The sequence below is a fragment of the Polypterus senegalus genome, chromosome 7, assembly GCF_016835505.1.
Source record: "Polypterus senegalus isolate Bchr_013 chromosome 7, ASM1683550v1, whole genome shotgun sequence".
Taxonomy (NCBI): Eukaryota; Metazoa; Chordata; class Cladistia; order Polypteriformes; family Polypteridae; genus Polypterus; species Polypterus senegalus.
In genome coordinates, this window is record NC_053160.1 from 161,003,601 (window position 1) to 161,027,032 (window position 23,432).

The window sequence follows — 23,432 nt, forward strand, 5'->3', positions numbered from 1 at the left end:
ATGTTATTTATGTTCACACACATAAACACATGCACACTCGCACCATTAATTATTTACCAATATAAATATTCTGTGCTATCTTAATTTCAAGGAGCATAGATAGATAGATAGATAGATAGATAGATAAAGCACTATATGATAGATAGATACTATATAATACATTCATAGATAGATTTATACATAGATAGATACTAGAAATATTTGCTATTTTTAACTACTGACAGTAAAACATTTTCTAACCCCTAATACATTTACTGATATTAGCAAGCTGAACTCTAATTTTACAGATTAAAAATTTTGGATGTCTTTTATCTGATGTCCTCCAAGTTATGCCTTCAGTTTTAAAAAAGCTGAAATATAGATTTCAAGATATTAATAAAATACAGATTTTTGATGTATTTTAATTTTGACATTAAATCTTATCAAAGCTACTAGCTTCAGATGCTTGTAGATCCAGCAAAGCATATTATTTATTTTTCTTCACAAGAATGGTCTATTCATTCACTTAGATATGTGTTTATATAAAGAACTGCAAAGTACTCATCAATCATCGAGATGTTAAGTGCATAGTGAACACAAGCCTAAAATAGAAATTGCATTAGAATTTAATATATTATATGAACTATATATGGTGCAGATGATTAATGTAGATTTTTAGCACTGACAGTCTCTAGTGATCAGCGCCATTCTCAAGCACTGTTATTCTCCCTTTGCAATCAAGCCGCAGCCTTCTCTAATACCCCTTAAAGTCTTTTCTGCCTAAATGATTTGGTTAATTTATTTGAAATAAAGGATACACAAATAAATCCATTGTTCCATTCAAATACAAAGAAAGTAGTTAATAAAGGCTAGATAATATAAAAGTAGAAGACATCAAAATGTGAATGAAAAAATTATTTTTATGTGAATGAAACGATTGGCTTGCATATCAATGTTTCTGTGAATGAAGAGGGGCCTTGCAGCCTCTGCAAGGCAATCCCTAGGGTGCTAATGGTCTTATCCAATAAGAAAGGACTTGGATGAGTCATTCAGGCAAGGCTTGCAGAATAGTGGAAGATTCCATTTCTATTACAGGTGCAAATCTTTCATGCTGTCAAAAATCGGAAAGGTCTGTTTTCCCACCAGTTTTGCAATCAAAAATGCAAAATATGCAGTCTAGAAATGAGATGTATTTATTTCACAATAAACATGTATAAAAAGTCTCCCCAGAGGAGTTGCTGATGAACGCAATAAATACAATTCCACCCCAGGCCCCTCTCTCCCTCTCTCTCCTTTTACTGATTCATTCACATGAAGAACGCAAACATGAAGCTACAGAGTCTTTGTTTGTCTCTCTAAGTGCACGTCATGACAATAGGCAAGCAGGCTGTGTGTTAAAGCAGGTTTCTGTTTTTAATGATGCACAAAACATTGAACACAGGGAAGAGTGTCACTGCATAGTGCTGTCATAGAGGATTTGAAACACACTTGGACGCACGGAAGAAACAATGGAGGATGAAATAGACTGTATACTTATTTTATGAAGTATTACTCCTAAATCTTTCTTTGTAGTTTAGTGCAATCTGTGATGATGTCAGTCTTATAATTCACTATTATCTTAAAAAAACAGCTATGCTGCTGCAAGATATGAGATCACTAATCCAAAGAGTTTTCTACAAAGGACAGAATTTCCAGAAAGAAACAGAAATGGACAAAGCATTCAATGTATATCACAGTGGTCCTGTCCTGTAGGCAGCTAAGCTGAAGTTGTTCTGCTTCAAGCTTTTGACTCAGAACCTATGAATAATATACAACACAAATGACTCAGCTGCTGCTCTATTTAGATTTCTGAAAATTAAAATGGTACAGTTAGGCTACTTGCTATGCACAGAGCCTGGTGGGAGACAAGGAGGAGGAGGAGGAGGAGAATGATGAGGCAGCTTGAGCTTTTTTTTAAAAGAGTTCCATTTTGTCTCCTCTGAAAGCTCCTGCCAAGGCTTGTAAAGTAGTGGCTTAAAATCTTTTGGTGTACACTACCAAAGAGTTTGAAAGAAATACAGAAAAAAGGTCACTATATTATTTATTATTAGGTGTAACATTGTGTGTGGCAGCATCCTTCAAACAGAGTATAAACTCAACTTTTGTTCAGAGTTTATTTTAAAAACTAGAATGGAAATTATTTTACTAAATACAACAATGTTGTACAAAATAACAGGCAAAAAACAAACAAAAAAACGGTAATGCGAGTGTCAAAGAGTGGCTTTACTTATATATATATATATGCAAGCATGGGGAGTATTTCACAAGTTCAGATGAAAGGAAACACAGGAGGAAGAGGGTGGGCATTACACAATCACACACCCATATTCCATTTCCATCCTTTGAGTGGAAAACCATATAATAGAAAACCATGGAAGTTGTGTGATGTGGCTTCCACCCAGATGCAACAAGACCTGCCCCATGTGACTCCAATAGTTTTGCAGAAGTAGGTGTTGAGTCTGGACCAGCTTCTAAGGAGGGCAGAGCTCCATGAACTAGAAGCTTACTGTGCTCAAACAGAGAGTGATTAAGGCAGCCTGCTTGTATTCTATTCACTATATATTTATTAGTAGATAAATACATGGATATACCTGGAGTATGGTAAATAAAGTGTGATGGAGGGTTTTGCCACTGAACAGACCAGTTAATGGAACCGATTTATAATTGGTTCATTATCTAACCCACTTTATCCAGGCCAGGGACTAGAACCTATCCTGGCAGCATCAAACAAAAAGATAGGAACCAAATCCAGATAGGACACCAGTCCATGGAAGGGCATGATTACATACACACTCCTTCATACAGGACCGATTTAGAGTTATCAATCAACCTAATGGGAAGATGGAGGATAAATGATGCACACAACAGAAAACCAAGCAAGACAAGGGGAGATGGTAAAAACTGTGCATTGATGGGCTGGGATGTAAACGGACAGCTGTGAGACAGCAGGACTATGCCAACTGAAACACATTATGACAGTTTAAAAAATAAAATGTTCCATTTAACTTTTATCAAGGCCATTTAGGAAAGAATTAATAAAGGAGAAACCACAGATATACAGAAAAAAAATGATAACCTATACATACCCAAACAGCACTTGAAGCAGATGCCCTACTTTTCTCTCTAAGAAATGCCCCTTAACACACCCCCTGCCATCACTCATTGGCTGCTTCTTGTTTGGGAGTCAGCCACTCATACCACAGCAAGGGTTACCTTAAAATGCATAGCCCATCACACCTCCTAGTATGCCGCAGTGCACACTTCATCCCTGAATTCCTCAATTTAAGGAACTGGCTGTCTAAGCAACCTCCTCAAGTCTCATTCTATAGCAGAGTATCCTACCAAAATCCACTCTCAGACTATACATGAGGCATATTCTTATTCTAACCTCAGAGGGGCTAAAATTACACTCTGTCCTGGACTCTAAAATACAATCACATTTATTTCTAAAATTACAAAATGAGGCATTCAATAAAAAGGGTGTTGTGTCATCAAATACCATGTTCATCACAGTGGAAAATGTATTTTCTAAGTCTCCTTTCATCTTCTAGACATGGGAGCTTTTGTCAAATGTGTACTTAGCTATGCTGAAGCACTAATTGACGTAATTCCCTAATAGTAATAACAGTTAGCCAAAATCATTAAACAACCTAGGTTTAAAAATGTGACAATAGAAGAGAATGGAAAGTTTTTACTTCCCATTTTATTTCATTCAAAAAATCTACTTCATATACTCTATGTACTGTATGTATGTAAGTATGCATGTGATATGGCTGTTTTTTTTTTCGGAAATGCAAACTATTTCTTCCTTGGCAACAGCTGTATTCCTTGTACATCATTTATTTAAACTGCATTGTCCTTTCCCCTTCCTACAATGCAGAACGTCTCGTGCCTGAAAAAAAGGAATTGAAGAGCACACCCCAGCTACATCAGTAAGCAACCCTTATGCACATGCCTGCAAAGTTTCCATGGCAACAATGGCAAACTACGGCTTCTGCAGCTGAACACAGCTGCATACAGAATCCACTGTTACCATACCAACGCAAGGTTATCAACTTCTAAAAACAAATGCTGATTGTTGGCGCAGTTTGCTATTTTGAAGGAAGAAAAAGGGAACAACAAACCTACAAGGACACACCTGCCCTAGAATACACGGGTATTTAACACAATGGTCCAGCCCATTCTTTTAGATATCAGTTCTTTATACCAGATATCACATCACAATCATCCAGTTTCTGGCAGATCTTCCTTTATGCCTTTAACTTACTGCTAGTAAACTTAACAACCTATAACAGGCAGTGTACTGCATATTAAGGCTTTCTTTACAAAAAGTATTCAAATTCTTAAGAAAAGGCAGCTCAATTGTGACACAATATACAAAAAACATAAACATGACCACCTGAAATGACCGTACCCAACTAGGATACATTAGAACATTAGAAAACTGAGGCAAAAACAAGCCACTCTTAATCATCTAGATTGTCCAAAATAACATCCAAGTTAAGATTTGAAGGCCCCTAAAGTCCAGTTGCCACCACACAACCTGGTTGTTTATTCAATATTTCTGTGTTTTTTTTATGTAAAGCAAAACTTTTTAACATTTGTGTGAAATCTGCCCTTAACAAGCTACAAGTTGTGCCCTGGTGTTCTTGTTGCAGAACTTATTTTAAAGTAACAGCTGGGATCAACGTTAAAAATTACTTTAACAACTATGAAAACTTCAATCATGTCACCTCTTAATCTCCATGTGCTTAAACTGAGAAAGATTAACTCCTGCAACCTCTCCTCATAGCTCATACCTCTTAGTCCAAGAATCATCCTAGTCACTCTATCTGGACTTTCTCTAGAATGCTGCTATGCCTTTTTTGTAATATTGATTCTAAAACTGAACAAAGTCCTCTAGGTGAGGCTTCATCAGTGTGTTATATAACAAGCATACCCTCCTTTGATTTATACTTCACCCATATATAACCTAACACTCAATGATCACTCTATACACTGTCTGGATGATGATAGTCTTGAATCCACTATGACTTCTAGGTCCTTCTCATAAGGTGTACTTTCAAGTTTCAGTCCTCCCATTGTGTATCACATCTAACATAAGTACTTCCTACATTTAATAATTTAAATATAATTATGTTAAATTTCATCTGCCACAATTCTGACCAAGTCTGTATATTGTCCCAGTCCCTCTGTAACAACTTAGCTGATTCTACATTATCTGCCCTTCCACTTAGGTTGGCATCATCTGCAAATTTAACCAGCTTATTCATTATATTCTTATCCAGATCATTTGTGCATATTAAAAAGAGCAGCGGCCCCAAAACTGACCACTGAGGGACACAACTTTTAATATCATCTAATTCTGGAAAGGTTCCACTCACCATAACCCTTTTCTTCCTCTGTTTGAGGCAGTTTTGTACCATCCTACAGACCGTGCCTTGACTTCCAACCTTTTTAGTTTAATCACTAACCTTTCATTTGAAGCCTTATCAAATGCCTTCTGAAAACCAAGATACATGATATCATATGCACCGCTCTGATTGTATTCTTTTGTCTCTTCCTCATAGATTTATAGCATATTAGTGACATATGACTTTCCTTGTCTGAACCCATATTGAGTATTTGTTATTCTAGACTATTTATGATCAGACAGTGCTACTGTTAGAGTCATTTCCATATCCTTCTGCCAGTGCTCCCATTGCACATTTCAGACAATAACAAATGGAAGTTCAGCACTCTGGGTGCCTCAGGGTTCATCCTGTTCTTGCTGTGAGCAAACTATTCTGGAATAGTAACCAGAGACAATCCAAGAAGGTCATGGAGAACACATTGGCTCCTTCTTGTTATACCTCTTCCCAAGAGCATACATGACTAATGGCTGCACATAACTCTAACAGCATTGTCAACTTTACTGATGGCAAAGCTATTTCTAACAACAATGGGAAGACTTACCTGGACATAATCTGTCATTTTGGTGTCAGGACAACACCAGACACAGACTATATGCCCATCTACAGCAAAGCAGATGCTGTGAAGATGGGCAGAAATTTTTAATTTCTTGGAGATGTCATTAATAGTGACCTAATTTGGGTGCAGCACATCTCAGCTATTGTCAAGGAGGCTGACCTGGACCTTTATTTTCCTAGACATCTAAGGAACAGGCTAATGTTTCTTATGTTCCTAACTTCAATGGCTTCATTACATCCTGGATAAGAACTGCAAAGCACCACAGAGGATGGCAAACTCAATGCAGACTGTTACTGCCATACAGCTGTCTTCTGTTACAAGCATAAAGGACACACAATACTTTAGAAAGGCAAACAGTATTATTAAAATAAATGAGTCAGATAGAGAACTTTGGTTTTTGTTGCAAAAAGAATTTTTTAAATGTTAATGTCAACAAAACGAAGGAACTGGTTATTGACTTTTGCTGTACCAAAACTGACTATTCAGGGAGTGAATGCAGCGGCGGTGCACTCTGCCAAGTACTTGGAGGTCCATATCAATGACAGGTTGGACTGGTCTCTGAGCACATAGGAATTATATAGGAAAAGGCAAAGCAAACTCTTTTTTTCTCATGTGACTGAGCTCTTTTAATGTGATTGACATCTGCTACATCTTCTACAACTCTGTGATGGCACTGTGATTTTCTACTCTGTGGTGTTGAAAACTTCATGAGAGGCCCCACGAATCAACAACCTAATTAAAAGGGCAGGCTCAGTTATGGGATGCACTCTGGACTCCTTGGAGGTAATAGCAAAGGAGAGAGAGTTAAAACAAAACTGAGTGCCATTATGAACAATGCTGCACATCCTCGCTCTGTCACACTAACACTGAGGACTTTCAGAAAGTGAATTATTTACCAGAAGTGTGTCAAGAAACATGACTGGTGCTTCTTTACACTAACAGCAATATGTCAACATAATGCTTCATTAGGACTGTGACAGCCAAATGTCAAACATTTTCTTTCAATTTAAATTTTCTTCCTTTTTAGTCATTCTGGTGTGTGTTCAGACTATAGTGTATGTGTACATATATTTATTTATCCATCTAATAATGCATCTATTTATTTAAGGAGCTTCTGTATAAAGCCAAATTTCTGCTGGGGAAAAAAATAACATATCTAATCTAATCTAAACTCATCTGAAAACTTCAAGCATCCTAAATAGTCATTTTTAACATGGCCATTGGTCAATCACAGGACCATTAGCACTTGCACCAACAGATTCAGGAACAGTTTTTATCTACAGGTCATAAGCCTACTCAACAGCCACTCATACTGACAACTGAATGAGAGTACCCACTGTGTGTTTCCTACATAATGGATATGAAGTCTGACTGTGATTGTGTTTAATGCAGTGTTGAATGTTTGTATTATTCCATAATCATTAGTCTGTGGGGAATCATTCACGTCAGAATCTCATTGCACTGCGTGTACATGATAATAAATGTAAACTTGAATTTCCTGATGTATTCTTTCGGTGCATGAAATAAGTGGAATGAAATTAACCTGTGAAGCTAAATCAATGCCACCTAGTATGCTTGTACAGTGGAGACTTTGAAAAGAACCCTTAAAAATGGAAAAGCATTCTAAAGAAGTTTGATATCTGATTACAGAGAAGTACAGTTCCAGGTAAGGAACCTACACTAAGCTATTTTAAAACCATAAAATGGATGAATGGATGATAATGCCAACTTTTTGTAAGGAACAGTTCAAATCCTCAGTTACAGATTAATCTCTAAGTTTGGGTCAACCAGAAAAAAATTTACTCATTGTTTTTTTCTGCATTTTAATGATAGCTGGACATATCTCTCTCTCTCTCTCTCTCTCTCTCTCTCTCTCTCTCTCTCTCTCTCTCTCTCTCTATATATATATATATATATATATATATATATATAGTGGTAGTTCAGCCGGACACAAACAGGCAGACACAGAATGTCCTGAAAACACACACGTTTTATTAAAAAAGTCTACCACACAACACAGTGCCCATGCACCAAACACCTTTTTCTTGCCCTTTTCTCTCCCTTCCGGGCTTCTCCTGCCGTCTTTTCATTTCTCTTCCCAAGCGTTGCCTTCTTCCTCTCAACTCCAGCTCGTCTACTCGAGGGAGGCGGCCTCTTTTATAATCATCTGAATGTGCTCCGGGTGTCCCTGGAATTCCTTCCTCCACAATCCTCCGGGCGCCCCCCTTTGGTGGCCACAGGCCCCAACAGGGTTGAGCGTCCATGCTCGATTCCTGTGGCCCCCATAAAGACCAGGGTGGCTTCCCTATCATGGTCTAGGGGAGGTATAATCTCTCTTCTGGTCCTTCTAGCCGGGCATGGGTGTTGGCCATCCGCCACAATATATATGTGTGTGTGTGTTTTTTTTTTTGTTTTTTTTTAAATAAGGAATGGGAGTCTGTGCTACAAAGATTTTCTAGAAACCACAGTACAATACTCTCTACCACACAGCAAATGCACAAATAATATGTTCATGCATATCCAAGTCCATTGTAGCTGTTTATGTGTCCTAGTTGAACATATCTGAAAAGGGTGTATATTTCATCAACAAATTATAGAAACACTAGGGAAATTCCCTCAATGTTCACTTAAGTGAGCATCTAAGATAAGGTCACCTATCTCTGTGGTTTTCATGGATATTCAATATCTTTATGTGTATTTCTTCATTCTGATCTTTAGCTGTAGGATAGTGTAGGCAAAAACAGAATAAACATATTGTACAGTGCTTATAAACTGGTAAGCAACATTGAAAGGAGCCTATGTCTAAAGGAGCACCTCTACTCCAACATAAACACAACAGAATTTCATTTTTTTTCAGATTATTCTTATTATTTTTACAATCCCTCTTAAGATAGTGACAATTGTTTTGCAAAGTCAGAAAATGTGTTTTAGTCCAACTAAAGTAGGCCATTCCAGGAAGGGTGCATATGGAAATAACTGTGTCAAACAGGCTCTCCCTAAGAAACGGCATGCTAAAATTAGTTTGACACTTTACCTCTTGCCTCTCAAAATAGTAATATCCACACAGAAAACATATAAACTTTTAACAAGCAATGCAGTTATTTCCTTTATCCTTTTATAAGCTTATCTGTGTGCATCCTGTGCTTACAAAATCTTCTTTGGTAAACTGGTACAGGTTTTTATTAATATGAAAAAATACCTTGCCCACCTCCCAAGAGACACATCCAGGAGCCATCTTAAATAAATGCCTAAACCAACTTAACTGACTTCTCTTGATCAAGAAAAGCAATTGTTCCACTGTGCAGTTCCTACTATATTGTTACTCTACTCAACTTGTCATGAAGAGTTAGCCTAGCAATCCTGTACAGGAACTTAAATTCATCTGATCAACCTCACAATCTCATTCTTTCCATCACTATACATTAACAGCTTTAGTTACAAACATAGTTCCTGCAACATTATTTCAGTCTGGTACAATGTTCTTAAAACTGTTATGTTGGCCAGTCACAAACTGACAATCACATGTGACTTATGTACCTGAACTCCTATACTTGGAGCAGCTGCTCACCTGTTAACAACACAAAAATAAGCCACCCTTTACCTGAAGAGGACCTCAGATTTTGAAACATTAATGTCCATTTCAACCACATTGAACTTAGTGGGAAAACGTTCAATGTCACTGGCTGGAGAATAGAGTATAACGTAGCCAAGGAGACAGCATTTTCTGAAAATAGCAGACACACATCCTTTAGGTTCTCATCCTGAATACTCACCACACTTTAATTCTAACTTCATATACTGTATTCTCCATAAACTTCATGAAGAGTAGAGAACAACAGATAAGACACAGCCTTGACAAACTTAAAGAATAAGCTTCAGTGATTTTCAAGTCAAAGTTATTTATTCACAAACATATATATGTATTTTCCACAATAAATTGTGTTCTAAAGTTAAGCACTTTCTACAAATTTTAAAAAATATATTGCCTGTACTGACATTTTATATTCAAGGCTGTGAGGCACAGAGGAAAAGCTTAAGATCTTACCAAAAACATTAATTTTTCAAGCCAACACAGATGTTGAATATTGACAACAAAAGGTACCTGGAAATAATCATTTTATTGCATATTCTGGGTACTGTTTATCTTGTGCTAATGATATCTTTTCAATTCACCCATGCAAGTTCTCACAGAAATACGGAAGCAAATCAAAACAAAACCAACTGTGTGGCATGAAAAGATTATTGTGATATGGTCTTTTGAGAGGAAAACACCCTGGGGGGTGCTGTGCTATTGTGCATGGCTGGTCTTCTTTTTAAGTGTCTGAATCTCATAATATTGGTATTTTTGTGACAAAAACCATGCACAAACTATTTCACAATGTGAATGTGAAATTGCAAGAAGCAGATCAATACAGTCATGGCATGAAAAATTGACATATTTCATACATTTTTACGCTTTTCCCTTGTGCCCCATCACCTCCAATGTAAAGTGCCAGTGCAGACAAGATACTTTTTAAAACTTATAAATACCAAACGTATCCTTTATCATTCCCAAAATCTTCTTCTTCTTTCGGCTGCTCCCGTTAGGGGTTGCCATAGCAGATCATCTTTTTACATGTCTTCCTGTCCTCTGCATCTTGCTCTGCTACAGGAATTTAACATTCCCCAAATAATAGCCAATATGTAAACACAACTCTCAAACATGTTTCAATAGAGATTTTTAATCACTGCAGCGACCTCAGCTGTAGAAATGGACATAACACAAATCAATGTTTCCGCACTGCTTTTAAAGATAAAGGTAGATCCATCAGTTTAAGAGTTCGCCATACTCTTTCAACCTCTCAGCTTTTTACTGGGTCACATAGCTAACTCCGACACTAGGCACTCATCAGTGAACATTACTCCCAAGCTCGGCTCCTGGAGTAGGTCCTGTTATCCCTGTTCCAGGTGTGGATTTAACTGCAACAGTGAGGAGGGTCAATTAGGGATTGATCTTAATCCAGCCTCTACTGGTGTTAATGAAGAACCATGACTAAATAACAAATCAGTAAGACATACCGTATAACATCTTATTCAAAGCAGGTGAGGCATCCATTTCACTATGCATCAAGAAAGCAGAGAAAGAATATTACTTCATACATTAATAATGTATTCCTAAATTAGACACCTACTGTAAATATTCATTTAGTTCTGGAAAGTAAAAAATCTTTCAGTAGTGTCTCTGTACAAATATCCAACATAAACAGAGTTATGGACTTTTTATTTAGAGGAAAGATCTTTCCTTATAAATTATCATGTACTTTAAAATATTATCCTAATGAAAAATGAAATAATAATTAGTAGTATTTGTTGTAATAGTACTATTATGTGTAAAAAATTACAGAGAAATTCTTATTTACTTGACTCAGGTCTCATGAAAAACACAAATGCATTAAAGTACATCTTGAATAGATTCACTGTCTTCAAGCCTGTTCTTGATTTAAATGTAAGTATTACATGATCTTCTGTATTAATTGTATTTATTATAGAATTGGGTCATTACAAGAGATGCTTACAAATTAGGCGTTTGCGTTAAATATTGAAAAACTTCTCAAATAATGCAGAATAAAAGTAAAATGTATAGTGATCAGTGTCTGTCAGCAATGATGGTAATTAAAACCACAAGGTATTAGGTAACCTATTTGTTCTCTTCCATTTCAGGAAGATCTGTTCCAGTCATTTAAGTTTGTAGTTATTGTAGTTCACATAGTGGTGCTTTCTGTGTAATGATGGTAATCTATATGTGCATCCATATGTGGTCCAAACCTTTGCCTAATTCTCACTATGACACTAAACTGGATAAACAGGATAGAAAATGGATGAAAGGATGGCTTTTACCATGAGAGCTTAAGATAAAATATGTTATCAAACCGGAAGCTAGCTGAGGAGAGGTGGATCAAATTATGCTCGGTCACACCTGGCCAGTGCAAAGTGAAGTTCAGTAATTTGAGTATAGTTACTGTATATGTGGTGCAATAATTTGAAGAATTACACAAAGGATTATAGGGCACTGTGTTTCTCATCTAAGAGGTGTGGGCTCTTAGCTACAGACCAACACATTACATCTATTATTGCGGTTTACAAAAGTAAGAGAATGTCATGCTGTGGTTTCTATTGAAAGAACCATAACACATAGAATAGGCATCATGAATTAGTATCTTTTGGTGTTATTTTGATATATTTTTTCTAAGCCAAATATTTTTTTTTGTCCTAGTTACATTTTATGGATGCTTTGAATTATGAAAAATTAAGCTTTACTTTCATTTTGTATAGTTACTTTTTTTTTTTTAAGTTATCATATGCTGCATTCCGTTAAGTATGAATTGCAATAACATCTTATTCATGGAAATGACATCACACCTGAGTTGACTGTATTCCAGTAAAACTTTCGGAAAACCAATATGGACGCCTCCAGGAAAACCTTTGTTGTGCTTGTTTTACTGGAATAAATACCAGTTGATAACAACACATTACACAATATTTTACACATCCAGACATAATAGTAACATGTCCACAGATAGATGTTGGACAGTACTTTGGTGGACGACTGATACAGTTAGACACATATAAACAATATAATACTACAGCTTTCACTAAAGTTTGCGGTGTACATTGCTATTTTGGACGGACGCCATAATCTAAAGTCACACAAACTCGCACTTGACAGACCTAGCCCAAGTTAATGAATAGGAAATCCAACCCTTGGGGGTGCTCCAGTTGAAAATTCTGAGTAAGAACATGGAAATTGCAACTTCCCAGTTCAAATGGAATGCAGCAATAGTTTATCATTTTGTCATGAAAATTTCCCAAAACACCATTTTGTTTCTTCATGAACAATGATATTTGAATTACTGTTGTTACGATGAAACATCTTGTTGTTAAAAACTATAACCCGATATTCTAGATAGTCTCAACACAAATTCATGAATAGCTAGCTTAAAGAAGACTTAGGCTTTAGGGTCTTTTTGTGCATATTTTCTGACTATGAGTTCAGTTAACATTTGGTTCAGTGCTTTAATTTTCTGATTTGTCTGGCTTGGACCCCAGCCCATTTCTAAGATCTTTGTTTGACTACTCAGTATTTTGACTTATGCAATGTTTTTAGACCACATCTGTTGTCATTTCCAGAACAAATAACACATTGCATTTGTGTATTTTGGGTTATTTTTTTTACCCTGTATAAAGTATTTATAAGATTGTTTGACTATTTTGGAGTGAATTAGGAAAGATTTCTTTTATTCCTGTTTCATTTCTTTGTTGATGCATTATATGACTGTGATTGTCACATCAAAATCAAAAAATGTCCATCTCCTAGTGATCAAAACATTTTCTTTGATTTATTTTGTTTTGGATAGAGAACAATGGGTCACAAAAATTATAAGCAAAATCGGAGTGCTCAACAAGTAGAAGACACTAAACCAACCCTATAAGATCAGAATTTAAAGGAAAGTCAAATTAAAGAAAGCATCTGAGAAGGAAGACAACAGATGAATGATATTAAAGAAACGCAAATGTGTACGAGAATCAAGAGGACTTTAAATTAAAAAAATAACAATAATATGAAGGCTATTGCAACACAGAACTGGTAATATTAAATAAAACAGACTAAAGTAAACAAATAATACATTTTCTCACCTATTCGCTAATTCACTTGTCATATTCAGCACTAGGAGAAAAAAGCCCACATGCCAGCAACACTGGCCAAAAAGACAGGAACCAAACCAGCCCATGCACACTCATGGCACACTCAGCACACTCCCAAACTCATTTAAACTGCACCTATATGAGATGCCAGAATCAAGTAAAATATTGCAAGAACCGCTACTAAGTAGCAGTAGATGGATAGAGAACAGAGACTGTGCCGTTTGACTACTACACTTGGCTTAACTTTGACTCCTGCATCATTTTAATTGAAAGCATTGCTGAATCGTATTAACCATCAGAAGGCACTATGGACAACAAACCCTGAGGTTGTAGGTACAAATCCTTCTGATAATATGTAACCATAAGCAAGTCACTAGACTTGCCTGCACTCCAATTGGAAAAACAAAATAAATGTAACCAACTGTATCTCAAATTTTATAAGTCACCTTGGATAAAAGCATCAGCCAAATGATAAGTACCTTGTACTCTGTGCTGCAGGGACTGGCTATGGCCCCTAGCAACCCTGAACTGGGTTAAGCAAGACTGAGAATGTTATGCTATGTTTAAATAACATTAGATGCCACAATGGACCAGTAGATGGAGCAAGAGAGCTTATTCTTCTGTCTTAAAGAATTGTTTAAATTAAATGTAACCATTTTTAATAAGTGCAATTTTTTTTTTGTGCATGAAAAGTTCAAAAACAGATTGACCATGTCTTTTAGTATCTGTATGCACACAACAAATTATTTTCACTGGACTTCAGAATATACAAAATAATAATATATTGAAATTTACTGAAAACTGGAGGATGCTTTAGAGCCATATTTGATAAATTAGTGTATGCAGTGCAATATTAGGAGTGATTTATTAAATAAGGAAAACTGTTAAAATGTTACTACTCCTACTCCTAAGTGTAGAGCCAGATATGCCTCACTCTAAAATTTCTGAGCTAGCCAGCTAGGGTTGTTTTCCTACTCTTAGATGCTTGATAAATACAGGCACAGGTCTGGATTTGAAACCAGGATGCTGAATCTTTTAATCAGCAAAGCTAACCACTGCCCCAGTCTGCTACCCTATTGTGTGGTTAATATATAAAAACACCTTAAAGATACACCTGAATATTTTATACCCTCCTTGACTGCCAAGAACAAAAACATGTTTTCTTTAGACTTTTTTTTTCTTCTAAGAAAGACTGTAAACATTTTTAGAAGTTGACAGTGATTTAAACCTCCTACCTTGAACTAACAATCAAGTTTTAGATTTTGGCTCAGGTAGTTCATCATTTATTTCAAATAACTTGACATATGACAACATTCAAACACATGGTAAATCTCAGGATTCCAAAGAACTGAATTTTTTTTTTTGCACATCACTTTGATGATTTGTTGAGTTACTGTAGCTTAATAAATAATGTGGATTTAATTTTGCTGGATTTCTTATGTATGATGTATTTCAAAGATGCCATTATAGGAAAGTAGATTTACATTTAATCAATAAGCTTTAAAGTTTTGGAATCATAAAACAAAGAATGTATAAAAATGCATATAAAATAATTTGTTGGAAGAAAAATCAAGTGATCTTTCATCATTAACAAAAAAGAGAAAAAAAAATCTGTCATTATTTAAATTTCTATTTAAGCAAATTTCTACACCACTATTAAAAGACGTGAAATTGTGTGGCTTTGTGAACACAAAACTTGATTTATGATGTTAAAGGCTAAATTTAAAGCTGAGTGAAGACCCCCATGACCCTGTGTTAGGATATAGCGGGTTGGAAAATGACTGACTGTCTGGTTGTAAGCATTGCTGAACATTAAAATTTGCCAAAGCATTTTTCCAGGGTATATGTTGCATTTATAGATTACCTTGATCACCGAATATTTTCCTGGAAATTTGCCCCATTGCCAGCTTAGACAAATATTTTTTTCCCAGCACCCCATGATGCTTTGCAAGACCAGCATTACATCACTGGAGCTGTTGCAGCCATGCACAGAACTTTCATGCATGCAGTATTTTCATTTGAGGCATACATTATTTAACCATAATGAGAGTGTTATGAGTACTGCAACTGGGCACATAACACTGATCCCTGTTGTCCAAAAGTGCCAAATGGCTAATTATGCATGCAAATTAACCATGTGCCCAGCTACATCTCAAAACAAGGCTTAAAGAAACCCTCCCTTTCCATGAGGAAAAAAAACATGCGAACCTGTGAAATAATAATAATAACAAAATATTTATTACTGCTTCCAAGGCGTTTCTATTTACTTAATAGAAGATATAAGATCAAAGCATCTGCATTGAGATCAGAAACAAAAAACACATTTGTACAGCACCTGGGACTTCAAACTTCTTTGCACAACTAATATGTTTCCCAAAATTGGAACTCTGTAAGCACAACGGTATGATTACTTATTGTATTTTCTTTTTTTCTGGTTATCGTTTCATTTGCATCTTTGCTGTTTTAGGTAGGGTGGTGCAGTTGTTAGCACTGTTGCCTCACAGCTCAGATCACATTTTTGGTCACAGTAATCAGTCCTACATAGATGGCAAAAGCTTCCTTAGTGATCAGGGGCACTTAAAACACCACTGCTCCATTATAAACCATTCAAAACTAGTGCAGTTCCTCCTTCCCCATTGACTTCAACAGATTTCACAGACTTATGCTATGTGAATCTGCCGAAATCATTAAGAAGTAAATTCCTCAGAGTTTGCTCATCACTAGTTTTAAGTGAATGACTGTCCTGGAAAGACAATTGTGAGGATGTTCCAGACAATCAACAAAAATCTGACAAAATCTGATTGATCTAATAAATAAAATGGCAAGGAGGTGACACCACCGCAAAAGAAACTCTGTCCTCCATACAGCGTGAACTGAGCAACTTTAAGAAGCATTTTCATCTTCCGTTGCATACACACAATACTCTTGGCCAAGAAACCTCAACAAAAGTCAAAGAGTTCTGCCTGAAGGAAAAAACAGTAGACTATACACAAAACAAACATAGTAGGAGATGAAAGGGGAAAACAAAGGTCAAAGAGTACCAAGGTCAATATCCTGAAAGTCAAAAGAAAACCAATCACCAATACTCAAAACATAAATCAATAACCTTTGTCAAAAAATGCCATGTGAAAAATCCCTTTGGAACACCTGCAATGCCATCTTAAATAGCTTCAGGTTGCTGACATCGCCCAATGTCACTTCCAGTAGTCACAAGGTGGCAATGGGGGGGGTCATTGTCACACTAAATAATGCATAAAATGCCAATGCTTGCAAACAAAAATCAAAGTCAAAATGGTGATGCATAAAAAACACAAAAATAACTAAATATAAACACAACATAACAAACAATGATTATTAAATGACAAAATATTACTGAATATCACAGAGACCACTATAAATCATAAGACCATTAATATAGCATGGGGGCTTGTTGTGCTTTGGACGTGCTCTGTCTCTGGGTATGTCAGAGGACAGGGACTGCGTGAAGTGGGTTTTAGCCTCACGTGGGGAGGCAAAAATAAGGGGGGAAGAGAAAGAGAGCAGGCTTGATCTATACCTAATCTATCATCTCAATCTTTATAATTATAACTATCAACGTAATAATAAGCTGCATGGCAACAACTCTTGGGGAAATAGGAAATTAAGACCTAAACTATTTCACTTCCAGTTAAGACTATAAAATGACATCAAAAACTCAGAATCAGTGTCTCCATGATGGGACAGTTAACTTCGTAAGCTGGAATGTTAAAGGCCTGAATCACGAATTAAAGAGAAAGAAAGTACTTTCTCACCTAACAGGTCTAAATGCTAAAATAGTATTTTTACAGGAAACCCACTTACTAAGCAAGGATCAGTTCCGGCTGCAAAAGACTGGACTGGCCAAATGTTCCATTCTAGTTTTACAAAGAAAACTAGAGGGGTGGGAATTCTCATACATAGAACAGTACCATTTGTAGCATCAGATGTAGTATTGGATCCTGAAGGGAGATATGTGATGGTCATGGGAGACTTATCTAACTGTAAAATGATTTTGATAAATGTTTATGCACCTAATGTTGATGATAAGGAATTTATACAAAATTTATTTGCATCCATTCCCAATCTGAACACTCATAAACTTATAATGGCTGGGGACTTTAATTGTGTTCTAAATCCACTTTTAGATAAGACTTCCTCCACAGGGGGAACGGCAACTAACACCGCAAAGATAATTACAAAGTTTATAACTGATCACAACTTATCAGATCCCTGGAGGTTTTTAAACCCAAATTCAAGAACATATTCTTTCTACTCACCAGTACATCATTGCTACTCAAGGATTGATTACTTCTTTATAGATAATAACTTCTTGCCTAAGATTAAATCTTGTAAATACGATGCTATTGTTATTTCAGACCATGCTCCTATGATCTTGGAGCTGAAATTACTAAGCCCCATACACTCACCCCGCAGATGGCCTCAACCGCTTCTATTAGCTGACGAGAATTGTACTGAATTTATATCCAAACAAATCAAATTCTTTCTAGAGACAAATACATCCCCTGAGATCTCTGCAGGAATACTCTGGGAAACTCTTAAGGCCTTCTTAAGAGGACAGATTATCTCATATCTTTCCCACAGAAATAAATCCGCAAGAAAGTAGCAGAGATAAAAGCGAAATTACTAAAATAGATGAAGAACATGCCAGACTACCAAGTAGACTCTACATAAGAGGAGGCAGGCTCTACATTCAGAATTAAACCTCTTGACAACTAAAGAAACTGAACAACTAATTTACAAATCCAGACATCATTATTATGAACATGGAGAGAAAGCTAATAAGCTTTTAGCAACAAATTCACAAGCAAGATGTGCGCAACGCAATCTCGTAATCACTAACACGAACGGAGATAAAATCATCGAACACAAAAATATAATGTACACTTTTAGAGACTACTATAAATCCCTATATACTACTGAGTTTAAAGAAGACAATATACAATCTAATGCATTTCTGGATACATTACAGATACCACAAATTGACGCTTTTAGTGTGGAGGAACTTGATAAACCTCTGTCATTATCAGAATTACTGGATGCTATAAAGTCACTCCAAGGTGGAAAAGCAGCAGGCCCTGACGGCTACCCTGCAGAGTTTTACAAGAAATTCTCCGCTCAGCTAGCTCCCTCCTATTAGCAACATTTACAGAAGCCAGAGATAACCAATCTCTTCCACAAACCTTTCGCCAAGCACTAATCACTGTCTTTCCAAAACAAAATAAGGACTTATTACAATGTGCATCATACAGACCAATTTCACTTCTGAATAACGACGTTAAAATACTCTCTAAAATCATAGCTAGAAGGATGGAGAAAGTGCTCCCTCGTAATATCACAAGACCAAACTGGATTTATTAGGGGCCGACACTTATCTTCAAATCTTCGACGCCTGTTTAATGTAATATACTCACCAACTAAATCAAACACCCCAGAAATATTATTATCATTGGATGCAGAAAAGCATTCACATGATTGAATGGAAATACCTTTTACTATTTTGGAGAAGTTTGGGTTTGGCCCAACATTTGTGCATGGATTAAATTACTGTATACTAACCCAGAAGCTTCAGTTTGCATCAATAACATTTGCTCAGACTACTTTAAACTAGAACGTGGCACAAGACAAGGATGCCCTTTGTCACCACTGCTGTTTGCAATTGCCATTGAACCACTGGCAATACATTGTCGAAATACTGATCAGATAAAGGGGATTAGCAGAGAAGGACTGGAACAGAAAATCTCATTATATGCAGATGACATGGTACTGTATATATCGGACCCAGAAAATTCTGTGCCTGCAGTCTTAGCAGCACTCACAGAATTTCAAAAGCTCTCTGGTCTCAGAATTAATCTGAATAAAAGTGTACTCTTTCCGGTGAATTCTCAAGCATATAATATTAGATTAGACACCCTACCTTTTATCATTGCAGAACAGTTTAAATACCTAGGGTAAACATCACAAGTAAACATAAAGCTCTTTATCAACAAAATTTCGTCGTCTGCATGGAAAAAATTAAACAAGACTTGCATAGATGGTCAACCCTTCATCTCACACTAGCTGGAAGAATTAACACTGTTAAGATGAATATTCTTCCTAAGCTCCTTTTTTTATTTCAAAACATACCAATATACATTAATAAATCATTCTTTAAGCAATTAGATTCAACAATAACCTCATTTATTTGGAATTCAAAACATCCACGCATCAAAAGAGCGACCCTACAAAGACAAAAGGCAGAAGGCGGCATGGCTCTACCTAACTTCCAGTTTTATTACTGGGCGCAAATATACAGGATAAGAACCTGGACACAAATAGAAGAACATACACAGGCATGGACCGCAATAGAAGTAAAATCCTGCAGTACTTCTTTGTATTCCTTGCTCTGTGCTCCAATAAACACACGCTATCGGCAATACACTAATAACCCAATTGTGCTCCACTCACTTAGAATCTGGAACCAATGTAGAAAGCATTTTAAGACGGAGAAGCTTCTTCTGTGGCACCCTGCAAGAGAACCACCTCTTTCAACCTTCACAAACATATGCAGTTTTAATATCTGGAAAAATTTGGAATTAACGTGCTTAGAGATCTTTATATAGACAACGTCTTTGCATCCTATGAACAATTACATTCCAAATTTAACATTCCAGCTACAATTTCTTTCACTATCTTCAAATGAGGAACTTTGTTAAACAGAACCTTCCAGATTTTCCTCATCTTGCACCCTCATCCACGCCGGAAAAAATATTGCTCAATTTCAAGGATTAGACTCCATCTCTACAATATATAAAATCATTTTACAATCCCTTCCTTTCAAAGATCCAAGAGGACACTGGGAAAATGACCTCTCAATTAATATATCAGAAAAGGAGTGGAAAGTAGCAATGCAGAGAATTCACTCAAGCTCCATATGCAAAGCATACAATTATACAACTCAAAATTATATATCGAGCACATCTGTCTCGACTAAAACTCTCCAAAATGTTTCCAGGGCATGATCCAACCTGCGAACGTTGCAACCAAGCCCCAGCCTCACTGGGTCACATGTTCTGGGCCTGCACCAAATTAACATTATTCTGGACAAAATTTTTAATTACCTCTCAGACAGCCTTAGACTCACAATCCCTCCTAACCCATTAACAGCTGTGTTTGGGGTCCTTCCAGAGGGGCTTAAAGTGGAGAAGGACAAACAAATTGTGATTACATCATAAGTCAGTGGGAAACTGATGTGTTATACTATTTGAAATTAGAAAAAATCAAATACTCAGTTAGAGGATCCGTACAGACTTTTTTCAAAACATGGCAGGATCTAATCAGTAATATTTTAAAATAAGTTTATAAAGCACAGAGAATTTATTAATTTAGGTATGTTTACAAGCCTTAAATTTTACACCGTTTGGCTTGCTCTCTCTCTCAGGGGTGGGGATCGATCTGTTCTTAACATAATTCTTTTTTGTAAAAACTTGATTGCTATGTATGGAATGTAATAAAATTAATAAAAAATAATAAAAAAGAAATATATAGCATAGTCAAATTTCAATTTCCTTTTGTTTACTTTTACATTCAAAAATGAAGCAGCTGTAGTTTGGGCAAGAAAGGAAGGCTCTAAAGCGGGAGTACTTGCCAATTAGGTCAACACCATAAACATTCTTATTAAAATTAATTTGCAGCATAAGTCTTTGAGATGGGCACTGAAATGTAAGGCTTTCTTCCAGAGTGGAGTGCCAAGTAGATTTAATTTGTTTAGATTTTAATATGTGGACATATCAAGATTTGATCTTCATGTAAAGTATATCTAAAGATAAAGCTAATAAAATATTACAAACACAATGCTGCACATTTTATAGTCCATTAGATAATTTACATAAACATAAAAGCATATTTTGCATGTGGAAAAATTAAGTACATCCTGTTGCCTGTAGGGGGCACCACTGAGCTCCAAACCTCCTCCCAGATACAAATGCACCACAACAGTGCCAGTTCAGATAAAGTGCTTTTAATTTATACCATACCTTCATAAAGGGTTCTTTTGTTCAAAAATACAGCTTTTCCCTTTTCCATTTCTTTATTTAAACCTTCACTGCTCCCAAGCAAGCTTTGTCCTTCCTCTATACCCGACTCCAACTCTCCGGCATTGAGTTGAGTGCACTCTTCTAACTCCTGACCCAGGAGTACTTCTACTGCATAATCTGTTGCCTCAGGGAAACACTATGGCAGGATACAACAGTCCTTGTATTGGCGCTATCTGAGAGATCCCCCTGGTGGCCTCCACAGTACCCGACAGGGCAGGCCCAAGAGACTCCCAGGCTGCCCTGCAGGCGTCCATACTGGGGCTTGTCAGATAGAATGCTACCACCCACGGGGGGAGGCTTTACCCATAGCAGGCAGTCACCCACTGTGCTGACCTTTCTGGTTTCCAAGTCCATCCAGGGTGCTGCTCAGTGGCTGTTATGATGCCAGCCTCAATGTCATTGCTATAAAAGCCTTCCACATCCAGGTCTTGGCATACAAAGAAGATGTTGTCACTCCCTCCCTGGCCTTCCATTATCAAGGCTACCTCAAAAGCCTAAAATTAGGATCTGATGCACAAGATTAGGTGCAAATGATAAGCACATCAGTAGAGTGAATCCTATTTGGATCAGTCTTATTTAAAACTCAAATATTTAGTTTGTTTTGCTCTTTGTTCTTGAAATGTGTGTTGTCACCAATCCCAGATCAGAAAAGCCCCAGGAGGCCTTCAGAAAGAAGGTTATAGATGCCTATGAATCTGGGAAGAGATTCAAAAAGATCTCCAAACAATTGGAAATCAACCAATACACTCTGCAGCAGAAAATCATCTACTAGTGGAGAAGATTTCAAACAACTGTCAACTTGTGCAGGCCAGGCCACCCTTGTGAGTTCAGCCGAGGGCAGAACACAAGATGCTAAAAGAAGTCTCCAACTCTCTCTGTTGATATCAAAGTACAGTATATGAGTCTACCATTGGAAAGAGGCTGCACAAATTAGATTTAAACGGGAGATACCAGGAAGAAACACTTGTCTAGAAAGAACATTAGGGCAAGATTAAAGTTTGCTTATGAACTAAGCAAAGATTGGAACTTTTGGAACACGATACTCTGGACAGACAAGGCAAAGGCAGAGTTATTTAGCCATTGTACCAGAAGAACATCTGTAAAGCACTGTGGTGTAAATGTTATGGTCTGGAGCTGCTTTGCTGCATTGGGGCCTGGACAGATTCCCATCATAGAATCCACTAGGAGTTCATCATTGTACCAAAGGGTGTTTGAAGATCACTTTAGAGCATCTGTCAGAAGCTTGAAGTTCAATCAAAAGTTGACCTTGCAACATGACAGCAAGGCTAAACAGACCAGTAAATCCACCAAGAAACGGCTGAAAAAAAGAGAAATGTAAAGTTTTGGAATGGCCAAGTCAAACCCTGAATCTGAATCTCATTGAGATACTGGGGAAGGGGGGTGGGGTTTTGAAACAGGCTGCATATAAGACATCTGTCAAACATCACACAGCTAAAAGAATTCTGCATGAAGGTGTGGGAAAACCTTTCTTCTAGTTAATGTCAGACAGACAGTCAAAGGAAATACCTACTTGAGGGGACAATAGCAGCTATTAAAGCCAAGGGAGAACTTACTTTTTTCACTGACAGTAATGGTGTATCTGCTAATGTTTTAATAATTAAGTTATTGCAAACTCAAATTTGTATTGTT

At 36.7% G+C, this 23,432-nt stretch overlaps 1 protein-coding gene across 4 annotated transcripts in view; it reads right to left on the reverse strand.

Annotated features, from left to right (window-relative positions):
- shc3 (SHC (Src homology 2 domain containing) transforming protein 3) overlaps positions 1-23,432 on the reverse strand; it is a 123,434-nt gene that overhangs the window by 83,742 nt on the left and 16,260 nt on the right. The window lies entirely within an intron of this gene.